Source organism: Garra rufa, chromosome 9 (genome assembly GCF_049309525.1).
Source record: "Garra rufa chromosome 9, GarRuf1.0, whole genome shotgun sequence".
Classification (NCBI taxonomy): domain Eukaryota; kingdom Metazoa; phylum Chordata; class Actinopteri; order Cypriniformes; family Cyprinidae; genus Garra; species Garra rufa.
In genome coordinates, this window is record NC_133369.1 from 18,317,120 (window position 1) to 18,325,013 (window position 7,894).

Consider the following 7,894-nt stretch of genomic DNA (forward strand, 5'->3'; position numbering starts at 1 on the left):
ACAACACATAAATTATTTTCACATTTAATTTTCCCTTTTAAGACCCACATTTCTCCGACTTGCTCAAACAAGAAGCTGACATCATAAAAGAAAATGAGAGGCAAATCATCATGATTTCCTGAGACATTTTCTCAGAGGACTTCTCTGAAAGGCTATTAAAATTGAATGGTGATGTGGTTGCGTGAAATTCTATATTTTGTTTCAAATCCTTTTATGAAAGCTCCAGCCTTTTTGCTTATTTCTATGATTGCTTGGTATAAGAACTGGATTGGACTGGATTCAAACAGTATTTTGTTGTCTATTAAAAAACTGTCATCAAGAATTTTTGGAAATTACTCATCGAGCAATAAATGATTTGGCTGCACTAGATATCTGAATATTGAAGCACTAAGAATATCTGGAGAAGATTTGTAGAGACAGATTTATATTCCAGAAACTTGTTGAGCTAATTTTGATGTGCAGTTGAACATTTTAAACGTGGTTACATTTGCTAGATTGCCTCGAAATAGCGAATCTTTTTTCCTGACACTAAAAGTCAAGCGAGGACACCACAGTTTCATGCTAAACACTAAATAACAGCCCAGGCTGCATCGATTCTTCTTAGATAACAGAAAATATTGAGCAATGCCATCCTAAAATAAAGGATTCAGCATGTATTATATTTTATTGAGCAATTCAACTGCAGTTGCAAACAGGTGTGCTCCAATGACGGATGCCAGAGTGAGAGGTATTTTGAAGATGGCTTGCTGATAGGTCCACTTTGTTTTAGTCGGGGAGGGAGAATTTGCTTGTTTGATTTTTCCGTCAAGATTAGGTAAAGTTGCAGGGTCATGATATCCCTTTAAGTATTCACTTAATCTGTTCTCAGCACTGCCAGTAAACTGCCCGGCAGCCACACGGGGAGAAAGTAATGATGGATCGAGACCGTAGCCTTTGCTGGATTTGGATGCGTCTGGCCGGTGGTGGAAATGAACTAAGGAGGCTATTTGTTCAGGGCCTGCATCCTCTTTATCATTCAGGTGTATACACTTGACTGAAACAAATAACTCATACTTTTTACGTCAATGAAAAAATTCGTAGAATGTCCAATTTCAAAAGAACGTTTTAAAAAAATTGTAGCATCACACATATGTTTGTACAAGGATGAATGCTTATTTATTCATTGGTTAGATTGCTAAAAATCAAATCAATCTGGACATTCCCTACAGGAGAAGAGGTGAAAAATTATGCAATATTTAACTATAGGATTGAAACTTGATGAAATTTTAATGTTACAAAATATAATTGGCTTAACCTAGATTTTAATATTCAATTATTTACATTGTAATATAACATAGTATTATTGACTATAAATATTGTACTTGAAACAATGTTTTTAAAATATATAACAATATATAGTATATAATATGTAACTTACTAAAATATAGACATATTTAATATTTTGAAGCAGGAGTGCATACAATTCTGTTATTTTAATTTATATTTTAGAAAGAGAGTTATTATCAAGTGTGCTTGCTCAAGGATTTTTTCTTGGTAATAACTCTGTCACTGCACACATATAAATACAAGAACAAAACTAAAATAGAACACAGAACAAAATATGAAATGAAAAATAAATAAATGTATAAAAACACTGGTTAATTCAGAATAGACCTGTGTACAATAATATAAATTATATAATGTAATAGTAATATAATAAATAATAATATTAATATAAATATATTTTAAAATGTAATTTATTCCTGTGATCAAACTATTTTCAGCATCATTACTCCAGTCTTTAGTGTCACATGATCCTTTCAGAAATCTTTGCTAATTTTCAGTTTAAGAAACATTTCTTATTATTATTTTCAAAATTTAAAACAGTTTAGTACATTTTTTTTCAGGATTCTTTTATGAATAGAAAGATCCAAAGATCAGCATTTATCTAAAATAAAAATATTTTTTCATTATAGAATTATAGAAATATTTTCAAATTATATAAATTAATATTGTTATTTATGAAGGATCATTTAAATTGATTAGAAATGAGAATAAAGACTTTTATAATGTTACAAAAGATTTCTATTTCAGATAAATGCTGTTCTTCTGAACTTTCTATTCATCAGAGAACTCTGAAAAAAATATACTCAGCTGTTTTCAACATAACAATACATGTTTTTTGAGCAGCAAATCAGAATATTAGAATGATTTCTGAAGGATCATGTGACTGGAGTAATGATGCTAAAAATTCAGCTTTAAAATCACAGGAATAAATTAGACTTTAAAATATATTCAAATAGAAAGCAGGTATTTTAAATAGTACAAAATATTTCAAAATCAAATAAAAAAATCTAATAAATGCAGGCTTGGTGAGCAGAAGAGGCTACTTTAAAAACAATAAAACAATCTTACTGTTCAAAAACTTTTGACTGATAGTGTGTATTAAATATTATTTAGTGTTTATGTAAAACTGATGTTCAAAGTCAACTTGTCAAATGTGTTAAAGATAAAAACCGAAGCACAAATGTGTCATATAATCATCTGTAGTGCAGATATGGACGTCCAATTCCAGAGTTACCTTTCAACAGTCAGTCATCATGGCCTACGGCCTCAACGCCCCTTCTGCACCGAGCAAATTACAGCTGAGTCACTAGTAAATGATACAAGATTAAAGCTTAGAAAAAAAAAGAATTGAAAGCAGACAGTTTGTCCTTTTAAAAGACCAAATGCTATCAATTATTCTCATCAGCAAAGGGAAGTACAGATAAAGCTATACTTAAACAAGGATTTAGGCTAAACAGGTCATTTAACCATCAAGTTAAATACGCTATTGGCAACACTTGACTACTGGCAAAACAGGAAGGCAAAATACTAACAGACTAAAGACAAAAACAGTTGCTCTTTTATGCAAAAGGATAAGTGTAGACAAATTAACATAGTTTAACCTTACAATTACTATTTACATTTACTCGTTTATTTTGAGAATGTGGGAATGGAATGTTTGGAAATTAATACAGAGTCATATGCACACTATTCGCGGTTCTCACACCAGTGACAAGCGGTAACCACAACTGAACACTGTAAGTCATTACAAAAGCCAAAATCTTTGTTTATAAAATGATGTTTTCCTGACATTCAAAAACATTCAGCTGTTTGATTGAAACAGCTTTCGAAGGAAAAGGCCAGAGGCTGATTTTTTGTTTCAGAGCGGTGAACGTTATTGGCAAGCATGTGGAAATGCAATATGACAATCATCTGTATCTCAACAAGTGACCTCACAATTCATTCCTGACAATCACAGAGGCTTTGTACAGACTTCTAAGTCACATACTTGTTAGTAATAGAAAACCTTATAGGATAATAGTTATATTAACAGCTTAATAAGTAAAAAAAAATCTAAACATTACTTGAGTAAATATGAGTTCTAAACTAAAAAATCATGTTTCTGTATATGACACAAACAAATGGAAACATAAGTGGTGAGGCGAGACAAACCAGGAAGTGTGTTTTCTTGAGTTTATGAATGTAAACACTTAAATCTTTCATCTGTTTGTAAGCGTAGCGTATCATTTTAAGCAAAATAAGAGCTTCTGGTTAAACAAAAAGCATCCCAAATTCACAATGATCTTTTATAAACAGTGCAATTAGGCTGTTTCCCCCTCAGCGTTCTTTGGTTAGACTGTAATATGCTGTGGCAGAAATCATAAACATTTTTTTGACTAAAAACATTTGAGCTCCTCTTTGTCACTAGACAAATTCCAGATGGAGAAGATGCTACAGGCTAAAAGGTATATGCCTCTTTCAAATCGAAACCTTGCCGCAGGATAATCAAAACATGCCTTGTCACGCGAGTTATGATTTCTTATGTGCATCTATGGAATATTCCAGCAAGGTGCATTAGTCATCTTTATCGGACAGCAATGTATAGTCGGCATGAAACACTGCAGGCTTCAAATGAAATAAAATATTTATAGTAAATAGTTAACACTTAAATAATTTGATTTAGTGTAAAAAGCCAAAACGATTTGATTTATGTCATTTATACTGGTAATATCACATGGGGATCATCATATCTGGGCGTTCTGGACATTAACAATTAAAACAATTTATGGAACAAGTGAATACCAGACACAGACAGCCACATCCGAGCCAGGACTGTGGCTTGTGTGTGGCGCTACATTCCTCTAATGTGTTTATCCTCTGTTAAGTTACTCCTTGAAGCTTCCACTTGTTTAGCTCACTGCTCCCTGTAGCCTCAGTTTTCGCACCACATAAATCACAGAGCAGCATTATCTGCTGGCAGCCGGTGATGGAGACGGTGCCAGGAGCACGCTTCTCAAACCACCAGTGTTTATGAGGACCCCTCCGCTATATGTAATTCCCCATTTAGCTGAAGACGAGGAAATAATACGCTTAATTTTTTGATCCACAAAACTGGAATAGCGTATGACGAACCCCATGAACTTTGCTGTATTCCTTTCGGAGGGCCTCTTCATACTGTGTGTCAGCTCTGTGTCTGTTTTGAGGAGATCAGCCAGAAGCTCTTCTACTTGTCTCATAGCAAGAGACAGGAAAACATCGATCTGTAAACCTGCTAGCCAGGAGCTTAAGAGCAATCCGAAAAGTGTGTGGGGGGCGGTGGGAACGCACATTATAAACTTGGCTTTATAGTTAAGCCAAGTTATTATAAGCTTAGCAGGAATTATAAAGCTTTGCTCATGAATATTTTACTTGCCTAAACATGTACATGTAACTGTTCACATGATTAAATTACACTAAAAAGCCAAAAAAATGTTGCTTGTTCGATTTACTTAATTAAAATAAGCTAAAGCAACATTTTCAAATTATAAATGGCCAAATAAGGTGGATATCGAGTATATGTGACCCTGGACCACAAAACCAGTCTTAAGTCGCTGGGGTATATTTGTAGCAATAGCCAAAAATACATGGTATGGGTCAAAATTATTGATTTTTCTTTTATGCCAAAAATCATTAGAAAATTAAGTAAAGATCATGTTCCATCAAGATTTTTTGTAAAATTCCTATTGTAAATATATTAAAATGTAATTTTTGATTAATAATATGCATTGTTAAGAGCTCAATTTGGACAACTTTAAAGGTGAAAATTTAAAGGACAACTTTAAATTTTCTTTGATTTTTTTGCACCCTCAGATTCCAGATTTTCAAATTGATGTATCTCGGCCAAATATTGCCCTATCCTAACAAACCATACATCAATAGAAAGCTTATTTATTGAGCTTTCATATGATTTATACATCTCAGTTTTTAAAATTTTACCTTATGACTGGTTTTGTGGTCCAGGGTCACATATATCAAGTATAGGCCTACTAAAATGCCTATGTCTTGATTTAATAGATTCTCATTTTTACAAAACAATATCGATTCTTAAAGGAATAGTTGACCCAAAAATGAAAATGTGATGTTTATGTGCTTACCCTAAGGGCATCCAAGATGTAAGTGACTTTGTTTCTTCAGTAGAACACAAAGATTTTTCACTCAAACTGTTGCAGTCTGTCAGTCATATAATGGAAGTCAATGGGACCCACGGCTTTGAGAGTCAAAAAAACCTACACAGACAAAACCAAAAATAAACCTTGTGGCTCTTGACGACACATTGAGGTCTTAACACACGAAACAATTGGTCTGTGCAAGAAACTGAACTGTATTTGTATAATTTTTTTTTACCTCTGAATCTGATCCACTGCAATGTCCTTGACGAAGAGCAAGCAACCATAACTTTAGTCGATCAGGCTCAAAAGTTGGGAGTCAGTGATCACTCCCAGATGAGTTTGCGCAAGCGAAATGTAATCTTTTAATTTTTAATTGGTTGCAACAATTAGGATAAGCACAAGTAATTACCATTTTGAGTAGCTGTCGTACCCACAATCTCTCTGTGTAAACAATGAGTGAAGTATACTCACGACAGTTCGTTTCCACGCATGCGTCTACTATGCCAGAGCAAGTTGACGCGTCACACGCCAGCTGTTGTGAACGCGCTCAGTACAGTTGGATATTGCGGTGGATCAGAGGTAAAAAATTATCTTGCACAGACCGACTTCAATGTATTGTCACGAGCCGCAGGGTTCACTTTGCGCTGCGTCCGATATCGCATACTTCCCTACTATATAGTATGCGAAAAACAGTATGCAAGGCGAGTAGTAGTAGGTGAGAAGTACCCGGATGACCTACTGCTTCTGCCCAAATTCTGCAGTACGCATACCATGGACACTTTTCTATCCCATGAGGCTCCAGGAGAGGAGTCGTCATATTCAAAAAATAGTTGAAAGTGGAGACGCGGCGGATGTAATTGGTCGGGAAGTACGTTCAAATTTAAATGTAGTACCTACTGAAGCAGTATGTGATTTCGGACGCAACCTTGTTTTTGTCTGTGTATGTTTTTTTTTTTAATCTCAAAGCTGTGGGTCCCATTGACTGTCATTATATGACTGACAGACTGCAACGGTTTGAGTTAAAGTCTTTGTTTGTGGTCTACTGAAGAAACAAAGTCACCTACCCCTGGTGAAAAAAACAGCTAAAACCAGTCTAGGCTGGTTGGCTGGTTTTAGCTGGTTATAGCTGGTCAGCAGGCTGGTTTTAGAGGGGTTTTGGCCACTTTTCCAGCCTGGCCAGGCTGGGAGACCAGCTAAAACCAGCTACTTCCAGCTTAAACCAGCTAAGACCAGCCAACCAGCCTAGGCTGGTTTTAGGTATTATTTTCATCTTGGATCTAACCAGGCTGTTTTAGAGGGCCACTAAAACCAGCTAAAACCAGCTATTTCAGCTAAAACCAGCTACTTTCAGCTTAAACCAGTTAAGCCTAGGCTAGGCTGGTTTTAGCTGTTTCTTTCAGCAGGGATACCCTGGGGGTAAGCAGATAAACATCAAATTTTCATTTTAAATGATAGTTTAAAGGATAGTTTTCAGTTAATGAACAAACATTGTAGCTTGCCATCCATCCAATAAATCGCAATAATCTTTTGATATCAAAGGCTTCTGAAAAAAAGTTCTTCAACTTTTTCGAACAATAAATGTCGTTTTGGCGCTGTTTAGTGTGGAGTGACAGATCGCCATAGCTCCTCAGTTCAAGAGAATAAGCGCTTGACGGTGAACTGATCATCTCCTCCGGTTTAATGCAGTTTCAGCATAAAACGTGAATAAACATCTGAAGGTATGTTAAAAGAAAGAGTATAACTTACTGAAATGCGTATCCTGTTTCATGTATTTGCTTAATCAGTGTTTCAACTACGAAAAGACGTCAATAACAGCTTGTAAACAATGTCACGTAACATCACATTTCCTTTAGAAAAACATATTTGGTCACCATAACTCGTTAGTCAGCTAGAAAAATGAACTCGAGGAGCATTTTGCTATGCATCATATAACATATTCACTATTTTTTACTTCAGTGTTTAATTTATGTTAGAATAAATCCATCAATTATGTATGCAGCCAGCAATAATGTTTATATTCCAATTGTAGCCTATACATAATTCTATTTCTGCTCCAATTCGGGTTTTTTTTTAATTATAATTGTAAGTTTATTATTATAAAAGCTTAATTAAATGTAATGTAAGCGTTTGTATACAAATCAGTTCATTTGAACCTTCAGTACAGTACCAACTGACTCTCATGTATATTTTATAGCATTAGATTTTTTTTCCTTGAGAAAGTTTGTCATATACTGTACCTGCTATATATCCAAAATAATCAATATTGAATCAAAGCAAATTAAATTTGGAAATCAAACTTGAGATTCAGAAACAAATTGAATTGTGAAATATGGGTTTGCAATTATGTCACGATTTTGACAGTTACCCGAATGTCATATTGGCGATATCCGGATGTAACCAACAGCGTGGATTGCACACATAATGTACTACTGAATACACTG